This window comes from Rhincodon typus, chromosome 23 (assembly GCF_021869965.1).
Source record: "Rhincodon typus isolate 14 chromosome 23, sRhiTyp1.1, whole genome shotgun sequence".
Taxonomy (NCBI): Eukaryota; Metazoa; Chordata; class Chondrichthyes; order Orectolobiformes; family Rhincodontidae; genus Rhincodon; species Rhincodon typus.
The window spans coordinates 37,702,278-37,724,456 of record NC_063354.1 but is presented as its reverse complement, the minus strand read 5'-3'; positions in this window follow the sequence as shown (position 1 = coordinate 37,724,456).

Sequence of the window (22,179 nt, the reverse complement as noted above, 5' to 3'; positions counted from 1 at the left end):
GAAGCATCCTGTTCATCAGTAACCCCCAAGATTCAAAATCTGGTTTGGATGATGATTCCTCACAATCAGGATGTCCATGAATGTGTCTGGACAACCTGTTATCAGGAAAATACAACAAGTCTAGATTCTGTTGCTAGGAGCTACTGCTTGGTTAATTACAGGACATTTGGGAACATAAATTTATTAAGAGGGCAACCCTGGCAGCCAAATTTGATTCTGTGATGCTGCTAACAGTCTAGACATTTCCCCAAATACTCTTAGTTGGCAACAGCATCAGCACAGGCATGCTGTGAAAGTGCCAGACATTTTCACATTAAACATCTTGAGGATTCAAACAGCATCTCAAACTGATTTGGCACACAATCTGTAAATTTGGATTGTATAAGCCCAATGCACACCCTCTTCTAATCAAGCAGGAATCTCCCACTAGTACTAATGAAAGGGTCAACCATTCACTGTTGTCAATGGCATGACTGTGTCTTCTTGTTGTTTATGTCAAGACTGTAGCAGTACCATGGTGTGTCTGTGTTTTTTGGAGGATTTCTTTGATTTGCTAATTTTTCAAATGAGTGTTTTTTACCCCAACAGGGAGTTCAGAGAAAAGTTGATAAATAAAAACCGAAAGAACTGCAGATGCTGTAAATCAGGAAAAAAACAAAGTTGCTGGAAAAGCTCAGCAGGTCTGGCAGCATCTGTGAAGGAAAAAACAGAATTAACGTTTCGGGTCCGGTGACCCTTCATCAGAAAGTTGATATATTATGGGGGACATAGTTGTATTTCATTTGGGCATTTAGCAGGACAGAGTTTGAGCTCAGTGCTGAGGCAGCAGAGAAGGGAAGATCCATGTCAATGGAGGAGTAGACCCTGCACACTAAGGATCTTTGTACAGTACTTAGTCTAATTCCACCTGAAGCAGGAGTTACTACAATCCAGCAAAAAGGTGGTTATAGAACCAAAGCAGTCTCACTGCAGGTTACAATGTGAATGTTTCACAGCTTGCCATTCATCACTATAGCCGTCAGGTGTATGGCACAAGAAGGAACGTTGTTATCTTGTCTGTAACTGGAGGGAAGCACTACCAGCATCTGCATAGATGAAATTGGAGCCTGAGTCTGTGATGCTTGCGCAGCATGTCTTACCATTATAAAACAGTTTTTAAAAAAAACTCATTTCTGTATTTTTAATTGTGGCCTATGAAATATGAAAAATAAACAATTTTAAAAACCAAGGACTGCTGGAGGATTTGCAATGCTCATTTTGAAAGCAAGTTATCTGACTCTCTTTGTCAACACAGTTTACACAACTGATAAACAGGCATTCCACATGGTCAAAGGTTCATAAAGATGTAATGCAGTTCTAAAAAGTAGGTCAGGCAGGTCAGATATTAGGAGTGCCTCAACATGTAATCAAACCAGAATTTTTGAAACCTGCATCAGTTTTTGAAGCACCAATTACTCGTGTGTTATTGGATTAAGTAGGACCATTAACAAAAAATCAAAGTAGGTCATCAGTATTTCCTTACAATTATAGAAATGACAATCCAATTCCCAGAAGATATTCCTTTAAGGACATTACAACTCAGCTAGTGGTGGAAAAGCAAACGTAGTTTTTCTGCTTATTATGGACTACCATTTGAAATACAATATGACCAGTCTTCTAACTTTATTTCTAAGATTTTCTGGGAAATCATTAGTAATTTGAAGTCAATTGAAGTCAATAGATCATCCTCAAAGACAGGGACCTTTACAGAGGTGCTGTGGTTGGTTCGCTCGCTGAGCTGGTTCATTAGTTCTGGATTTGCAGGAGGGCCATGCTTTCAAGTCTCTGCATCACAAAAACTGTAAGGACAACGGATACCCAAACAACTGGATCCGACGATGCCTATCACACGAACAACAACAGGAAGATACTGCGTGCCCTACCACACTCATCACGCTACCATACAACAAGAACATATCCAAACTGACCACAAGACTCCAACAACCATTGGGCATCAGAGTAGTACACAAACTCACATCAACCCTTCGCCAACTGCTAACTCGAACCAAGGATCTCTTGCCCACTATGGACAGAACCACTGTAATATACAAAATCCCATGCAAGGACTGCGACAGAAATTACATTGGACAGACAGGAAGAAAATTGGCCACAGGGTACATGAACACCCACTAGCAACAAAAAGACACAACCAACACTCATTCATCTCCATTCACATGGATAAGGAAAACCACCAGTTCGAATGGGACAACACCAGGATCCCAGGACAGGCCAAACAGAGACAAGCACAGGAATTTCTAGAGGCCTGGTTCTCCACCGAGAAGGCCATCAACAAACATATAGAATGAGACCCTACACATAGACCACGGCGAAGGAAAACTCGGAAAAGACGTAATCAAATCCAACAGACCCCAGAGTTTAAATACCAGGCGGGAAAACACAACAGCGCTTCATTGATGGATGCACTGATGATGTTACCGAGCAGGGTAATGAAACGTCTGCGAACTAACAAACCAGCTCGGCGAGCGAACCAACCACAGCATCCACAACCCAGATCTCCTCAAGAACTTTAGAGAGGTACCATCGGATTCTCAAACCCATGATTAAAGCAGACTTTCACATGTAACCAGAGGATTGGAACGAAAGATTATACACTGTTGTTTTCCATCAGAGATATCGCAAATAGTCCATTTGAATTGATTTGTGGCCATGAGATTAGAGGTCTGTTAAAGTTGATTAAGGAGAAGTTCTTGAACCAGGAAGACAAATCTTCAATGTTGGATTACATGTTCATGTCTCCAGAAAGACTCACAACAGCATGTAAAATAGCACAAGAGTATTTGAATATTTCACATGTAAGAATAAAAGAATGGGCAGATAAACATTCAGTTCCTGGAATTTTTCAAGCAGGACTGAAAAATTAGTATTGTTACCTCTGCAAGGTGAATCTCTAAAAGCAATATTCAATGGTCATAAGAGGTAATTCAGAGGATTAGTCAAGGGACTTATCTGATAAATACTCCTGGTCAAAGGAAGAAGAATTGGTTATGTCGTGTAAACATGCTGGAAATGTATCATTGTAAGGAGCAGGATAAGGAGGATCAAATATATTTGGGTAAGAGTAGTGAAAGATGACAGATAAATAAGAGTGAGATTGAAGGAAAGGTAAACGTAGGAGATTAGGACTGATTATACAGGATCTTTATCAGTTAAGCCCAGAAAAACAAGTTCAGATGGAAACAGAGATTCAGTACATGCTGTAAAACCACTTAATTGAACCAAGTCAAAGGAGCTGCAGTTCACCAATTTCATTAGTTCCTAAATCAGATGGATCAAATAGACTTTGTATAGACTATAAAAAAGTGAATGTGGTCATGAAGATAGATTCTTACCCAGGTCCATGGTTAGAAGACAGTATTAAGAAAGTTGGCAGAGCCTCATTCCTCTCTAAGATTCATCTATTGATCTGATTACCAGAATTTGATTACCAGCACATTACCCCATAACATCATGTCTTGCAAATAGGTACATTTAATATATTCTGTTTATGCTCACTCTCAAGAGTGTGGACATCACATTTCTACAGTCCATGGTCATAGCATTTGCAACGAGCACTTCACAGTAATTAGTACGGTAAGGAAGAAGTGGGGAAAGGTACATAAAGAAGAAACATATGGACATCCTGCATGTCCTTGATAGTAGTGGATACAATAGCCTCTGTCACAACATGCCCATTACGCTGAGTTTTCTTCATCAGGTCTTTAATATGGACAGGGTGTCTTTAAGAGGTGCAGGCTAGTTGGGACACATGTTAACCATCATTGTTGTTGAACCCCCTTTTGAATGTTTAGCCACCAATAGCATGGGCTGCAGTTGACTGAAAGCTACCATCATTTGAATGAGACACAGCAGTATGATTGCATGCTACGTATTTTAAAGGGATTATTCTCAGTCCAATTACGAATTGCAACACCTAGACCCCAAAATTATAGCAAAGCAATGTAGTCATGTTTGCTTAGATTAACAATCTGTCATTTTATTCTACTAAGTCTTGAGGAGAATCATAATTACTACACAAGTTATTCAAATTTAAATATTATGTTACTTAGTTACTTGATATCTCTAGCTTAAATGGGTCTTACATTTCAGTTTGAAATGTAAACACTGGCTCCAAATGTTAATAGCAGCCCAAATATTTGTGCCATTCACATTTCAGAGGGCAATGTAACATAATATTTCAAGGGATGGTTGCAAGATTTTAGAGAGCAAATTATTCATGAAACAAAGTTTTCAATCGTGTTCATAAACTATAGGTCCTTTAAAATGTATTCAAACCTCTGTTGAAGGCATTTTTGACATAGCCATTAAATATCTCTTTTAATTTCTTCAAATTAAAAGAAACTTACACCCTGTTTCACCATGTACTATGTGTTTTATGCCCAAGAATGTAGTGACAGTTCTACAGAGGGATATTGGATAGCAGTTACATTTTCAGCTTTAAGCTTCCTTTGAACAACAAATATTCATAAATTATTAGTGCCTCTTTTAATAGTCAATATTATTGTAGCACAGCATTGGTAGAGTTTTACTTGATACCCAGCTAACTTAAAAAATTAACATACATTTTGTATACTTAAATTATGCTTAAACATAGCTTTCATTCCCATTTCAGCATACTCAGGAACAAATCGCTTTGTATTTTGTATATGCTTAGTGTTTAGATGGTACAGCTAATGTATAACTAAACATTAATACAGAAACATAACCTTCAGTAATAGTATTAACTCACATAATGGACATATAAATTTTATGCTTTGTGCAGGATTCAACAAGCAACAAAATTGTGAACTATCAATATATTCTAATCAATCTGATCAGAGATATTATTAGGCACCTCTAGAGCAAGTGAGATTTGAACCTGGGTATCATAGCCCAGAGCCAGGGACACTAGTACTGTGACTCAAAAACTTAGATTGTTAATTATATTCTTGTAAATATGGGTATGACTATCAATTAATCTACATGGTTATAATTGAAAATTCTTTTGTGTTAGCTGAATATATATAATAGGTGAAGGCAGGTTTAGCTGAATAATTGCACTGTATGAGCTTAAATTTTGTTGATTTGTATGAGGTATAACTTACAGTAGGAGGTAATGGGTAAAATATAGATATGGTCAACCACAGCTGACTATCCCATGCACAGACAAAGTTAGCGGACTCAATAACATACTCCCTTTACCTAACACACGTACTTGCTATTTCATTTCATTGCTTCTACAATTCGTGTTGCAATTATTTTTATAATTGCTCTGATTATTATTATGGTGCTACGTTATCATCCAGCCCTAGTTCCTCTCTGTAAATTTGAATCTTAAATAAGACATAACATTGTTTGCATTAATTAGAAAACATATTTTAAGTTTATTACCAGAGAAAAATGTTAGAAATTTGCAGCAAGTAATAATCATTTCTGTACAACAGTCATTATGCATTCATTCTAAAGAAGTCTTCTATGTAAACCTAACTAAAGGAAAAGTCAAACTGCAAGTTTAGATTCTCAGGGTCAATGATAATTTTCTTCAAACAGGGCTAATGATCCTTCTTTGCCAGCATTTGATGCAAATTGAGCACATATATATCTTGTGTAGTTAGCAGAATTGCCATACAGCACGTAATATGAAATTGCAACATTTCACCTGCCTTAGCCATTGAACACAATACGTCTTGTCCATCAAAAATACTGCCTACTTCCACCTCTGTGGCATAACACACTACACACATTCAGTCCATTTTCCATTGAGATCTTCACATATCTCTTTTTCACCTTGGACCTAATCAACCACAACTGTGGAATAGTACAGACATGGATGAACAGTAAGTTAGCACGGGAACTTGTCATAATATTCAAGGTCATTATCAGATAATCATAATAAAGTAAATAGGTGCCTCCACCAGTACAAGTGAATCTTTTTAAAGAAGACAAAAGACAGGGGACTTACTTAAAGTAAAAAAGCATAAGATTCCACAGTTTTGAACAGAAAAAAATACTTCACAGTACAAATTAACACAGAAATACAATCTACACTACATGTACAACTTATTTTTAACATCAAAAATTAACATGTGGTAAACTTGGGTAACATTCTGTGAGCAAACATCCCACAGCGCACAATTACAAGTAAAATGCAACCAAGATATATATGACAAATTTCCCAGTGACTCCTCCCAAATATTAAGAATACAATGGGTTTACAATTTTTCATTTTGGCCAATCTGATATTGAAACTCTATCTCAAGGGCTGTTTTGTTATGGACTGACTCCTCTCACTCACCCTCCAGTCTTAGTCCACATTTGTCCCGACTCTGAAAATTGTAATCCAGTACTTATTGAAAGGCACAACTCCACTTTTCACTTTGTCATGATAAAGCCTTCTCAGCTTTGCATGACATCTTCTGAGTCCTGAATCCAACTTTTGCTGCCTACTAATTCCTAGAACCCCAACAATTTTGTCAACAGGATTTTCCTTTATTAAAACAATGTTGATTTGTTCTAGTCATTCTATGATTTTTAAAACACATTGTTTAAACTACTTTAATTCTAGATTCCAGCATTTTACCAACAATTGGTGATTGGCTAACCAACCTATTATTCCCTGTTTTCACTCTCCCTACTTTCTTGAAAAACGTTGGCCCCTTTCAAATTAATGAAACCATTCTTGAATTTAAGGAATTTTTGAAAATCACAGCTATTGCATGCAATGTATCTGCATTCTATTTTTTAGAACGTGATGTGTAGGCCATCAAGTCCAAGGGCTTTGTCAGATTTTAGTTCCTTACATTACCAATACATTTCCTCTGTTGGTATTAATTTCCTTTTAGTCTTTTGGTTGTCACCTATTTCTGAGATGGAACTCGTAATTTATATCATGAAGACAGACACAAAATATCTGTTCCATGTCCCTGTAATTTCTTCAGTCCCCATTATAATTTCTCCTGCCTCTACTTCTAACAGACCAGCATTCGTTTTAGTACCCTCCAATATGTTTTCCATTATGCATGGTTTGGTCACTTTAATGCACAGCACCTTTAAATGTTTTTGCACAGCTTTACAAATGCTGTACCTGTAACTTGAGTGTCCTGAACACTACCTTTCTAATTGCTCTGCAGCCGGTAGTATGCAAATGCAATAATGGAGAATATTGTTTGAAGGTCTATTCTAATCTACTTGCCGAGGTCAACAACATGCCTGCTCACTTATGGTACAGATACAAACGTAAGACATCAAAGGACAATGAGGCACTGCATTAAAGTTGAATATTTCCATGTCTGCCACCATGTGTGCTTGTTATCTGCTATTGCAATTACTCTTTCAGCAGTTTCATTATCGTCTCTGTGATATGAATTAAACCACTTTGCAAAATTACATTTTGGCATGAACACTATCTTGTTTAAACTATCTTGTTTACACCGTCTTGTTTATGAGGCTCTTTTTGTAGCTGGCCTGGCTCAGGAGACAGCACCAACACATAAATTGAATACTGTACGTGTTACTAAAATGACTAAAACAACAATATACTTTGGATGTATTTTTCACCATTCTTGTAACTGTTCCATTTGCATGTCAAGTCAGATATAAGGCATCTTCAGCAGAGAAGCTATCACCATACCAGAAATATCTCTAGACACTTAATATGTTTACAGATTGAAGCAATAACTTTCTTGTTACATGGAGTCGAAATACTGAAATTGTATGCAGAGAATGAGGATGAGTTGCCACCTTGTGTCTGCAACAGTCAAAAATAAGAGTTATTCACCCTAATTACACTTTGCATCTTTTGGTATGCAGTTTACACCACATGCATTATCCAAATTTAAAAAAATAATCTGGTTGGGTTCAGTCTCTGCCACATTTTCAGGCAGAGTGCCAGCCCCTGTCAAACCCTGGGTAAAACATTTCTAAACTCTAGTATGCCAAATACTTTAATTATTCATTATAAAATTTAAATTAAGACTCAATGCCACAATGTTATGAATGGTCTATGTTGAGTACCTATTACTTCTCAAAGAAAGCAGGTATTCACTAAGATAGCTGCAGCCAGAATGAGTAAACATTAGGATTCACATTTCTGGATGCTTCCCATAGATGTGAAGTGCCATTGGCTGCACACTTGAGTCAATCCAAACATGCTTTGATCAGCATGAAGCATCTGTGAACTGCGAGAAATGTTCATCCCATCAATATCTAGCTTGTGTGAAACAACAAAGAAGTGGTTTATGCAGGTCTGCATGAGATTCCCAGGGAATTGCCAGGATCCCTTTATACTGGACAGTGCAACATCGAATCTTAGAATTATTACAGCAAACAAACAAACCATTTGGTCTGTCTTCTCCTGAACATTTCTGCAAGATCTCTGCAGAACTACTCAGTCAGTGGGTCAAGGGTAATCGCTATATACGGTGTGCTGCACTACATAGCACAGAGATATGGAAATTGAACAACCAAGTGAAGTTGCAGTCAAAAGTCAACCATGACCTTAAGATCGCCTGTGATCAGGGCACTAGAAAATTTCACAAATTATTCAGCATCTGCCACCAATCTTTGCCCTCCCTTCAGTATTCTGTGCTCTCTTTTCTCACAAGGATATCGAAACAGAAGAGTTCTAAGAAATGTGTCAATTCAATTGATGAGACCAGAGGATGAGAGTGAGAATATGGCACAATGGGACTGGTATACATATGAGAAATGTGAGAATGCTATTTGAGGCCTTTAAAGCTGGGAACTTCCCAGATCCTGATTGGCCTTAACCTTAGGTCTTAGAAAAATTGGCTGCTGGAGTAAAAGATACATTGGTTTTAAGTTTTGAAAATTCTTGAGATTCTGGAAAAGGTCCAATCAGATTGGAAAATAGCAAATGTAAGTCCACCTTTCAAGATAGGAAAGATACAAAAAGCATGAAACTACAGGCCTGTTAGCCTACTATCCATGACAGGGAGAATACTAGAATTTATTATGAAGGACTTGGTAGCAGGGCACTTAGAAAATCTTATTGTAATCAGGCAGTGGCAACATGGTTTTGAGAAAGACAAATCGTGTTTAACTAATTTATTCAAATATTTTAAGAAAACAACAAGCAACAAGGTTAAAGTTAAACTTATAAATGTGGTATACTTGGACTTCTAAAAGACATTTGATAAGGTGCCACTTCAAAGGTTAATTTACAAAGGAAGAGCTGGTGGAGTAGCTGGTGACATACCATGGAATAGGTAATTTTTGGGTTGGCAATGTGTAACTACTAAAGTGCCATAGGGATTAGTTTTGGATCCTAACTATTTACAACCTGTATAAGTGGATAAAGGGACTAAATTTATGGTCATGAAATTTGCAGATGGCACAAAGGTAGGTAGAAGAATAAGTTATCAAAGGATATAAGTAGTCTACAAGGGGATATTGTTAGTCTAAAGGAATAAGTAAAAAATTGGCAGATGGAATATAATGTGGGGAAATGTGAATCTGTCTACTTTAGCAGGAAGAATAGAAAAGGAGCACATTATCTCAATGGAGAGAAACCGTGGAACTCTGTCATACTGAGGATTCCGGATCTACTGTTATATTAATCATAAGCATTTGAAGGTACAGCAATTGATTAAGAAGGGAATTGGAATGTAATCATTTATTGCAAGGGGAATGGAACATTTAACTAATGTGCTCCTTTTTTATTCCTCCTGCCAAAGTGAACAGACTCACATTTCGGACATGAGGTTGTACAGAATGTTGGTGAGACCTCTTCTGGAGTACTGTGTCCACTTCTGGTCACTCTGTTACAGCCCCACTATTAAGCTGGAGAGGGTTCAGAAGAGATTTACCAGGATGTTGCTGGGAATGAAGGGTGTGAGTTAAAAAGAGAGGCTGGGTAGGCTGGGACTTCTTTCATTGGAGTGTGGGAGGTTGAGGAATGACCTTATAGACATTTATAAAATCATGACAGCAGGTGTCTTTTCCCTAGGGTGGGGCATTTGAAGATTGGTGGTATATTTTTAAGGTGACAGGAGAAAGCTTTAAAAAAGACATGAGGGGAAATGTTTTTACACAGAGAGTGGTTCATGTATGGAATGAACTTCCAGAGAATGTTTCAAAGACATTTAGATAAGTAGATGAATTAGAAATGTTTGGAGGGACATGGGCAAAGTGGAGGCAGGTGATACTAGTTTAGTTTGGGATTATGGTCAGCATGGATTTGTTGGACCAAAAGGTCTGTTTCCACTCTGTATGACTCTATGATAGAAATGATTAAATGATTCCACAATTAACAGATCATATCGACATTCTGCAGTCCAGTCCTGTAGTCGTGAATGATGGTGGACAATTAAACATTTCACTGGAGAAAGCAACAACACAAATATACACATCGTCAATGATAGTGGAGCCCAGCACATCAGTGCAAAAGAAACGGCCAAAGCATTTGGAACCATCTTCAACCAGAAATGCAAAAGGGATGATCTATTCCAACTTCCTCCAGAGGTCTCAAGCATTACAGATGCCACTCTTTATCCAATTTGACTCATTCCACGTGATACCAAGAAATGTCTGGAGTCTGGAGGCTCTGGATGCTGCAAAGGCTACGGGTCTCACCAACGTTGTGGAAATAGTATACACTCCTCATGCACATCCAACCTGACCTTTACTGAACCTAGCGGAACATTCAATGAAATGTTTGTGAAACTAGAGACAGCCTTCCCGCTACTTAGACTGTTTCACATTCCTTTGTCTTCTTCTACAAATTCTATCAAAATCCAAATCTCTTTCTAAATTTCAGTGTTGCACTGGGCCTTTAAAGAGTTACAAGGAAATGGTGATATTTGGATGTACATAATAAAGTAAAGGTATAGTTGTTATAGAACCACTGGATCATAGGGTTGCCCTCTCATTAGAGTGGGATAACTGGTGGTATTTAATCTGAGGGTCACCACACCTCAGTCAAGGGGAGAGGTTGAGAGGAGGGTCCTTCTTGGTAATCTCAAACGGTATGGGAACTGAACTCATGCTGTTAGTATTACTCTGCATCGCAAGCCAGCCCTCTAGCCAACTCAACTAATTGAGCCCCACCAAGGAGATAATACCTATTCATTCTTGAAGGAGTCATGAATCCAGTTAAAATCTGCCAATTTTCCCTGTCTTGTGATTTGCATTCAAAACAAACTAGTGCCCCTTACTCCACTCTGTGCGTCATTCCTGTCTCTGGATTAATGCTGCAGTTTGCAACAGAGTTTACATGTGATATTGGAATGAAGTAGATGCTTAGTACCAAACAGTATCTTGGTATCAAGCCCTGAAGTCGTTGAAGTGAATCAAGTGTCAAATAAAACATTTTGATCGTTGCTGTACAACAGCCAAATTGACTGTTGCCTGTCACTCCATGTCTTAATTAAGTTGGTCATAGCTCATGGAAATTCCAGACCTAAAATTAAACATCAAATTATAATCCCAGCCAAAATTTCTTCATGCTTGTACTTCCTGATGTGATACAGGATGAGGGGAGAATGGCACACGGTCAAGATTTGAGGATTTGGAATGCATCAAAATTGTAAAACAAATGGCAGGTGAAACAAATTTAAAATATTTTAAAGTTTTATGTAATTATTCACACATTATTTAATAAATAATAATGCTATCTCAAATAATCCTTAACTGTTGCGTTGCATTGATCATGAGATAATTAAGACAGCAAACACCTGGATTAAAATAAATGTCAGCATGAGTTTTAAATTTCGGATGAAAATATAACAGACCTTTTCCTCAAAGTATAGTGACAACCTAATACTTAAAGTTACATAGCATACATCAGAAAGGTCACATATATTATGTATTACATATTATTCTTGGCATTGTACCACATAATAGCAGGACATAAAGTGATATGTGATGTAGTAAACTGCTGATCTTGTCACAAAAAGAATATTGAACAGACAAAATAGGCTGAATTTTACCAAAAATCAGCTAAGTGTTAATTTTGGTGAGTTTCAATGAAGGTTTCTCTCCGCAAGCCCTGGTAAGTTTTCTTGCTTCTTTCTTCCCAAACTCACCCCATTACCTATGCATCACATCTCCATGGCACCTAGCTCATCACACTCTCCCACTTGCCACAGGAAGACATATTGGCCCCTACTGTAAATCTCACAGGATTCCTGGCAACACTGCTATCTTTAAAGGTCAGCCATGCACCCAGTCAAGCACTGGCAGCCTGCAGCTGCCCTGAACACTCAAACATGTCAGACAGAGAGTAATTGGCAATCTGCTTTACTAACAGGGACCTAGAGGTTCTACTGAATAGTAAGGGGTGCACATGATTGCTGTCCTGAGATTTTGGCGACTGATGAAGGTCCACAGGAGCAAGCTGTGAGCTGGTGTTGCCAGGTAACCACTCTGACATCTATCGCAGAAATTGTCACTGTCTAGCTTCTATGTGGTGGGTCGGAGAATGGGAAATTGCCTATCATTAAAGTGATATTGATGTAATTATGAGGATGTTAATGCATACTAAAGCAGCAAATAAGCCCCTCAACACTCATTAGCAAGAATTTCATCTCACTGTTAAACACTTGCTTGGAAAATGGAACCTTTTGCTCTTGACAGCAAGAAGTTCTTCACAGCCAATATCATATGATTCTTTCAACTCTTAAAGAGTCATAAAATCACAGTGTCATATAGCATGGAAACAGATCCTTTGGTCCAATTCATCCATGCCGACCAAGTTTCCCAAACTAAATCAGTCCCACTTGCCAGTGTTTGGCCCATAACCCTCTAAATCTTTCCTATTCATGTATTTGTCCAAATATCTTTTAGATGTTGTAACTGTACCTGCATCTACCACTTCCTCTGGCAGTTCATTCCACATACAAACCACTCTATGTGTAAAAAAGTTGACCCTCAGGTCCCTTTTATACGTTTCTCCTCTCACCTTAAAAATATGTCCCCTAGTTTTAAACTCTCCCACCCTAGGGAAAAGACCTTTGCTATTCACCTATCTGTGCCCCTCTTGATTTTGTAAACTTCTATAATATCAGCCCGCAGCCTTCCATGCTCTAGTGAAAAGTCCCAGTCTACCCAAACTATCCTATCAAACTGTCCAGTCCCTGCAACATCCTGGTAAATCTTTTCTGAACCCTCTCCAGCTTAATAATATCCTTCCTATAGCAGGGAGACCAGAACTGTACACAGTACTCCAAAAGTGGCCTCACCAATGTCCTGTACCAGCTCAACATTACATTCCAACTCCTACGCTCAAAGATCTGAGCTATGAAGGCAAGCATTCTAAACACCTTCTTAACCAACCTGTCTAACTGTGCTGCAACTTCCAAAGAAATATGTACCTGAGCCTCTAGTCTCTGTTCGATAACACTATCCAGAGCCTTAGCATTAATTCTATAAGTCCTGCCCTGGTTTGTTTTACCAAAAGGTAATACTTCACATTTATCCAAATTAAACTCCATCTGCCACTCCACAGCCCATTGGCCCAATTGATCAAGATCTCTTTGAAATCTTAGATAATCTTCTCCACTGTTGACCAAACCATCAATTTTGGTGTCATCTGTTAACTTATTAACCATGTCTCTTAAATTTTCAAGTAAGGATCTACATAACAGACCAGATGGAAAATTCAACTGGCAAAACAAGTCAAACAAATTTAATTTATGTGGCAGAATGTTATTTCAAGAGCTGTGAAAAGGTTGTCCAATAATTCAACATGACACTAGATCTAGCATGGCCTGCTATAATTTGGGAATTTTGCATAACCATTCTTTTAATTTGCTTAAATGCACTCTGAAAGTTGCACTTTCTGTGTAACAGCTTTGATCAAATTAGGTTCAACAATTAGCCATCTTGAAGTACTTGCTTATGAACAAACAAATGCTTTCAAACACAATTTAGAATGCTGGACAGTAGGCATGGACCAGTGTTTAGAATAATTATTATGCTTATTCAAATTAAATGAAAAATAAAAGCACAAAAAACAGAAATTCATCTGATAATTCTAAATATTACAAGAAATTGTTTTCAGACAATGTACTATAGACATTGGAAATCTGAAACAAACAGAGAGAATTTTGGAGAAACACAGCAAGCCCAGCAATTTTGTTAATCGTTGTCAGAACACTGGTTAGGTTGTTAATTTGCTAATTATCCAATGTAATGAAAACAATACTAGATTTGAACAATACTACTAAGTTTATTGGAAAACTTATAACTTATTCTTCATTTACATACGATCATATGAATTAGGAGCAAAGAGCAGGCAAATGCACCCCCATCCCCAGTACTCCACCATTCAATAATATCATGACAGATCTGACTACTCCACATACTCACCTCCCTGGTATGACCTTTCACCCCCTCACTTATCAAGCATCTAACCACATCTGGCTTGAAAATAATCAAAGACTCTGCTTCCAAAATCTTTTGTAAAGACTCATAAACCTCTGTGAGAAAGAAAAACTTCCTACTCTCTAATTTAAATGAGCAACCTTATTTTTAAACCATGACCTGTGCTTCTAGATTCTACCACATGAGAGAAAAAAAAATCCTCATCCACCTTGTCTTAATGGATCTTAGGATCTTTAATGTTTCAATCAAGTCACCTCTTATTCTTCCAAATTCCTTCAGATACAAACCTATGCTGTCCAACCACATAAGATAACTCACCCATTCCAGAAGTTAGCGTGTAAACCTCCCCAGACTGCTTTCAAAACATTTCTTTCCTTCTGTAAATAAGGACATCATTCCTGTGCACAGGACTCCAGATGTGGTCTAACCAATGCCCTGTATAACTAGGGTAGCAGGGTGGATCAGTGGATAGCAGTGATGCCTCGTAGTGCCAGGGACCTGGACTCGATTCCAGCCTCAGGCAACTGTCCGTGCAAAGTTTGTACATTCTCCCTGTGTCTGCAAGGCTTTCCGCTCTGGTTTCCACCCACAGTCTAAAGATGTGCAGGTTAGGTGGATTAGTCATTGGAAATGCAGGGTTACAGGGATAGGGTTGGGGTGTGTCTGGGGGGGATGCTGTTCAGAGGGTCAGTGTGGACTCAAGGGGCCATATGGCCTGCTTCCACAGTGTAGGCATTCTATGAATTGAAACATAACCTGCTTACTTTTCTATTCAATTCACCTCACAACAGAAATATTCAATTAGCTTTGTTGTTCCGTTGCTGTACCTGCAAACTAACATTTAGTGATTCATGCACCAGGACACTCACGTCCCTTTGTTTCTCAGAGCTCTGCAGTCTCTCGTCATTTAGATAATATGTTTCTTCTTCCGGCCAAAATTGACAATTTCAGGTCTTCTCACATTATAATAAAAACCAAAAGAACTGCGAATGCTGTAAATCACATTATACTCCATTTGTCAATCTTGGCCACTCAGTAAACTTATTGATATCCCTTTGTGGCTTCCTTGTGTTCTGTTCACACACATTTTCTTACGTATCCTTGGGCCAGCAGCAAATTTAGCAACCATATCTTTGATTGCTTCATTTAAAGTCATTGTAAAGAAATTGAGAAAAATTGAGGCCCCAGCATTGATCCCTGTGATAGACCATATATGCCTATTCACATTTGCATGTTAGCTAACCTATCACCTATGCATGCCAAAATGTTACCTCGACACCATTACCCGTTATTTTTTACAATAAATGTGATGTTATCCATATTAAAGCCTTCTTGAAATTGAAGAACAGTAACACCCACACATTCTCCTTTGTCCATAACACATCTTATTTCCTAAAAGAAGTCCAATAAATTGGATAAATTTGACAAAGCTATGTTGCTTGTCCGAATAACTGGAACTCTTATAAGACCTTTCAGAGTAGCTTCTTAAAGTCATCTCAATGACAGACGTTAAGTTAACTGCCCTGTAGTTTCCTGTTGTCTTTTCCCCTGCATTTCCAAACATTTGCTAATTTCCATTCTAATAGAATCTTCTCTGAATCTAGAGAATTTTGGAAAATTAAAATCAATACATCAACCATTGCGCTAGCCCTTCTTTTTATACCTTAGAATGAAATTCAAGAGAACCTGAGGACTTGTCAGTCCATGGCTTCAGCAGTTTGCTTTTAAAAATCACTTCCCTGGGTCTCTGTAATTTTCTTGAATTCCTCCCTGCTTTCCTTTCCTTCACGTACAGCTATTTCTGTGATGTTACTTATTCTGTCTACAAGGAAGACCAACGTAATAAAACTATTCAATTCATCTCCCATCTCCTTACTTTCTATCCCAAGACTAACTTTCTATCGGACTAATATTCACTTTGTTAGCTTTTTTCTGAATAAAATATTTAAAGAAACTCTTATTATCTGTTTTTATATTATGAGGGAGTTTCTCTTGTACTCCAATTATTCCCTCTTTATCATTCTTTCAGTCATACTATGCTGTTATTTATGTTGTGTCCAATATCTGATCTGCCACCTATCCTTACACAATTACATATTTTTCTTTAAGTTTGATATTATCCTTAACTTTTTTATTTAATGAAGGAGGTGGTCCTTTTTCCCTGGGATATTTCTATCTTGTGTATTCTGAAATATCCCTTTAAATGTCTACCCATATATCTCTGTTATAGAGTCTTACAACATAGAAACAGACCCTTCAGTCCAACTAATTCATGCCAACCAGGTATACTCAAATGAACTAGACCCATTTGCCTGCATTGGGCGCATATCCCTCCTAAACCTTGCCTTGATCTGTCCCTTATCGTAATTTGCAAGCTCATTTTAACTAGGTGTGATAGTCTTAGATGAATCACTCCTCTCTCCTACATACTGAATGTAAAATTCAATCATATTTGTTTTATTCATTCATGGGATGAAAAAGTCGCTGGCTAGGCCAGCATTTATTGCCCAGAGAACAGTTCAGCGTCAACCACATTGCTGTGGGTCAGGAATCACATGTAGGCCAGATCAGGTAAGGATAGCAGTTTCCTTCCCTCAATGACTTCAGTGAACCAGATGGGATCTTCCAACAATGGATTCATGGTCATCATTAGACTCTTAATTCCATATTTATTGAATTCAAATTTCACATCTGCCATTGTGCGATTGAACCCCGGTCCCGAGAAAATTACCTGGGTCTCTCGATTAACAGTCCAGGAATAATACCACTAGGCTATTGCCTCCCCAGTATCATATTGCAAACACCTAGCAGCTCCTCATCTATGAGGTTATTAACAAATCTTATCTTATTGCAGAATACCGTAAAACTTTCTGACAATTCCAAAGTGTACTATTCTAAGAAACTATTGTGAAAGCATTCTATAAACTCTTCACCAAGGCTACTTTTGCCCTTTTGGCTTTCTCAGTCTATATAAATGATTAAATTCCCCTCTAATTATCGATGTACCTTTCTGATAAGATCTTTTTATTTCTTCTTTTATAAGACATCCCCATGTGGTTTTTGTTAGGGCTTTTGACATCACTCCTACAAGTGACCTCTTGCCTTTCATGGCTCAAATGATCAGATCCTCTCCATCCCACTGTAGTTTCCTCTCCAGCCCTGAGTAGTTGTCCTAAATCCTGGCATAGGGCAGGCAACAAAGCCTTGTGGGCTCTCTTCACTGCAGAGAAAAATGCTAATTCCCCTCATTATATTGCACCCACTACCACTACATTCCTTTTTGCCCCCCCAACTTAAACAGCTTCCTGCACCCCAGTGCCATGGCTAGTTTACTCATTTACCTGGAAGTCTCACTCTTGCCCAAACAAACAGGAAGTACATCAAACATTATAGACAATTGCAAAGGCTGACCCTCCTTCAACTCCTAGGTCCCCAGACTTGGCTCATTCACAATCATATTCTCCTTTCATTGACCACTCCCCACCTCAGAAGACCTATCCTGAGGGGTATATCTGCCTTCCAGTATAAAGTGTCCAAGTAACTTAACCCTTCCAAAATGCACAAATGTTAGCAGCTCAGCCTCTAACTCACAAGCTCCGAGCTGAAATTCCTCAATCCACAAATCCTGCAAAGGTGCTTGCCCTGCATCATAGCATGTCCCACAGCACCCACATCATACAGGTGCAGAGCATTATCTGCCCTGCTGTCTTTATTATGTTCTTAATAAAAATTGATAATTATTAACTTGTATTGCTGCCAAAAATCACATTTTGTTGAATCTTTTCGTCCTGCACTCATCAGGTGAATTCACAAGACTATCAGTTCAAGGGAAAACAAACACTTATACTAAGTGAGAGTAGTGAGCTGATTCATTAGTAAGTGGATTCTGATTTGTAAGGCTTTGCCATGGAGAGTGCACCATTAATGTTGATTAACAGTTAACTGAAAGATATTATTTAAATTTTAAACCAAGCAGTATTTCAAGGTTTCAAGCAGCACTATCAGTGCCAAAGTCATGCTATGTTGAAAGATGCACAAACTGCTCAGATTTAAGAAGCAGGCATGTTTTTACAAAGAAGTTTTATCACAATTACTGATGGCAATGCGATTGTCTATACCTAACTTACTCCCTATTGAAGCAGATTTGGAGTCATTTTCTGTAATCCCATGTAGAAAAAAAAAAGACTTGGAAGAAATTATGAAAGGCTTTGCCATCACAAATGGCAATGGAGGAAAACAAAGTACTTTTTCCACTTTGTCACCAAAGAATCAAAAGAAATTTTTGAAGCTCCTCATCCTTACTTCTCTGAAGTCATAGCATCACAACCTACACCACAGGTAGGGCAAGGAGGCAGATCTCAAATCTAGCCCCACCAGAGTGGAGATCAAATTCCATGATTTTGCTATCAATTTGATCCTTAACTAGCCACATGTTTGACTCTGAACTGCCCTCTGCAATGGCCTAGGAAACTACTGAGTTCAAGGGCAATTAAAGATTAGGAACAAATGTTGACCTTGCCAGTGATGCCACATCTCATGAATAAACTAAAACAAAATTTTGCCTAGCAAAGAAAATCTGCCATCCTTACCTAGTCTCTCCTACATATGACAACAGCATGATGACTCTGAACTGCCCTCAGAAATGGCTTGGCAGCCCACTCAATTGGAGGCCAATCAGGAATGGGAAACTAGTTCTGGCCTTGTCAATGACAAGCACCCACATCTTTCATCTCATTGTATACGTATCACCAAGTTAGAGTGAGAATGTTTAATTAGTTGTATGGTCAACTCATGTTTATGTTTATTTAGATGATGGAGATAAATCATTGAAGCATACCATGTTGTTCATTAGACTAAAGGGTAGGAATGTAGTGTTGTTCTATTTTGAAATAGCAATTTGCATAGTCTATGTATTTTACATTTTTATGTTATGTATACATACATAGTTTTGTAGCTGCCATAAACAATAAAATAATTAGATGCAGATATAAAAAGCATGAGAAATTCATGGATTATTTGTTTAATAAAGGATCCATATGGTTCATGGAAACTCTAATCCTGGCCTGCCCTTAATGGGCTCGGCATTTAAATTTAACAGTTGGAGGCACGGGTGATATAGTGGTGCCCGCGAGGAGGTGAAAATTGCTACAGATGATTTGGTGATGGGAAAAGCCATGTATATGTGTATAAGAGCCCTTCCAAATATAAAAGAAAAAAATATCCTGGTCTGTCACAAGCTGTTCCCAAGTTCCAAGAGCTGCTCACTCAGGTAAGAGCATTACAAAGAGATTGCCTCAACACGGAAAGATAATAGTTTTTTTGAAAAATTGTAATAGTGGCTGGTTCAGAAGTATAATGACATTACAAATAAAACAAATTGAGACACTATCAACTGCTGCAAAGACAGCAATTAAAGAGGCTCAAGGCCAGTAAACCTATCCAATGCCAACACGCCCTTCCTTAGATATGGAGCCCAAAACTGTTCACAATATTCCAAATGTGGTCTAACTAGAGTCTTATACAGCTTCCGCAGTGCATTTCTGCTCTTATATTCTCATCTTGCATGGCTCTATAATTGCGACATGGAGATGTCAGGCTTCAGTGGATAAGTGAACAAGAAAATCGTCAATCAGATTAACAGACTGTAAAATTAATAATTATGGACTGAGAGGAATATATAAATCAGAGTGATCCATTCAATGTCAAATTAAAAACAGAAAAAAGAAATAAAGAAAAGAAATACTAGATCAAGAGATTCAGAGGAAAGAAATGGAAAAGAAATGCTTAAAAAATGTATATTTATGTTTACAAAATATACAACAAAAAAAACCCAAAGGAATGAAACCCTGAACTTGTAACAGATACTTTTAAGTGCCAGAGGGAACAATTATCAGTAATTAATGCTCATTATATAATTAAAAGAGCACCAAGACAAAATAGACAACTTTTATTGCAAGTTTAGTTCATACCTATGCAACATTGATACAGATCCTTTTATTTGTACAGTTTGTAGGAAATATAACTGTGCTTATAATATTAGGCAGAGTGCAAATCTTGCACCTGGTAACAAGGATAACACAGTTATCATGGGGATTTTAATTTTTATTACACTGTTAAAACCAACTTTCCAGTAATAATAAGGGATAGGCTGTCTACCAGTCTCCACTACAAACCCATTCACTCTCAGTTACCTTGACTGCACCTCCTCACACCCTGTTTCCTGCAAGAAGTCTATTCCATACTCCACATTCTCCATTTCCATTTATATGTTCTGCTGATAGCACCTTCCAGCTTTCAAAATATCCTCATTTTTCCTCAACCAAGGATTCCTCTCCACTGTGGCTGACAGGGCCCTCAGTTGTATCTGACCTATTACTCACACCTCTGCCCTCACCCTTTCCTCCCCACCCTCAGAACATCAATAGAGATTCATCTGTCCTCACTTTCTACCCCATCAGTATCCACATTCAAAGATCATCCTCCACCATTTCTGCCACCTCCTGCAGTGTACGACCACCATAAACATCTTGTACTCCCCTCCACTATAGCATTCTCCAGCAAGGGTTCTCTACATGACCACAAAGTCTACTCATCTATCACTCCAAACACTTCCTCACCCACCTAATTTTTCATTTTTCATGCATTCGCAAAAAACATAACTGTTGCCCTTTCACCTCAGTATCAAAGGCCACAAACACACCTTCCAGGTGAATGGTGTTTTACTTGTACTTTTTTTCAATCCAGTCTGTTGTATTCACTGCTCACATTCTGGTTTCTATACATTGGGGAAACCAAATACAGACTGGGTGACCACTTTGTGGAACACCTCCATTCTGTCTGTAATAATGAACTTGACATTCCAGTTGTTTGAGATTTCAGTAAACTATCTTGCGCCCATACTAAGATTTTCATCCTGAACCTGCCATATTGTTCCAAAGAAGTTTAGTACAAGCTTGAAAGAAAAACAAAAATGACAGAACAATCATTACTTTGTCCAGTTACAAAAATCCGCATCTACAAGTACTTAGTGGAAGGACGAAAATGTGCCAATATCATTTACTTGAAGTGAATGATATTTAAATCTCAATGGCAGGCACTATACAAACATATTGGGTCTAAATATGTAAGGAAAATAGGCACTATGAAAAAAATAAACACAGAGGCTACAAAACTGTTTACTTCATTTAGAGCACTATTAAGTCTAGAGTATACACAATTGCTCTGATTTTGAACATTTAAAGCCATTGTCAGGCTCTTAGCTGTAATAAAGGAGCATCAGAAGATGCATCTCCAATTCTTTTAAAAACACAACTATGAAAATGCTTCCTAGGAAAAGGGCTATAATGAGTGTGACAACAGAGAGTTCAAAATGGCCGTTCGTTCAATATCACATTGAATGTTAAGAATATAAAGTGTGGTTTGCAATCCTGTGTCATTCAAATCACAAAAAGGTCAAGTTTCTAAGAAGTTGAAAAGCTTAAGATAAGTAATAAAGGAAACATTATTGCTTGAGCAAGCAAAACAAAATAAAACAATATTAAAACTTAGAAATAAATGAATAAGGATGTAATTGCAATTCCTGTACAAGCAGTCATTAATTAGATTAAGAGATAACAAGGTGTAGAACTGGATGAACACAGCAGACCAAGCAGCATCAGAGGAGCAGGAAAGCTGACATTTCGGGCCTAGACCCTTCTTCAGAAATGGGCCAGAGGGAGGAGGGTAACTTCTTCAAGGTAGGCATCCTTAGAAGAGGCTTCGCAGTGGGGTTAAAATTGTTTCAGAGATAGTAGGAACTGC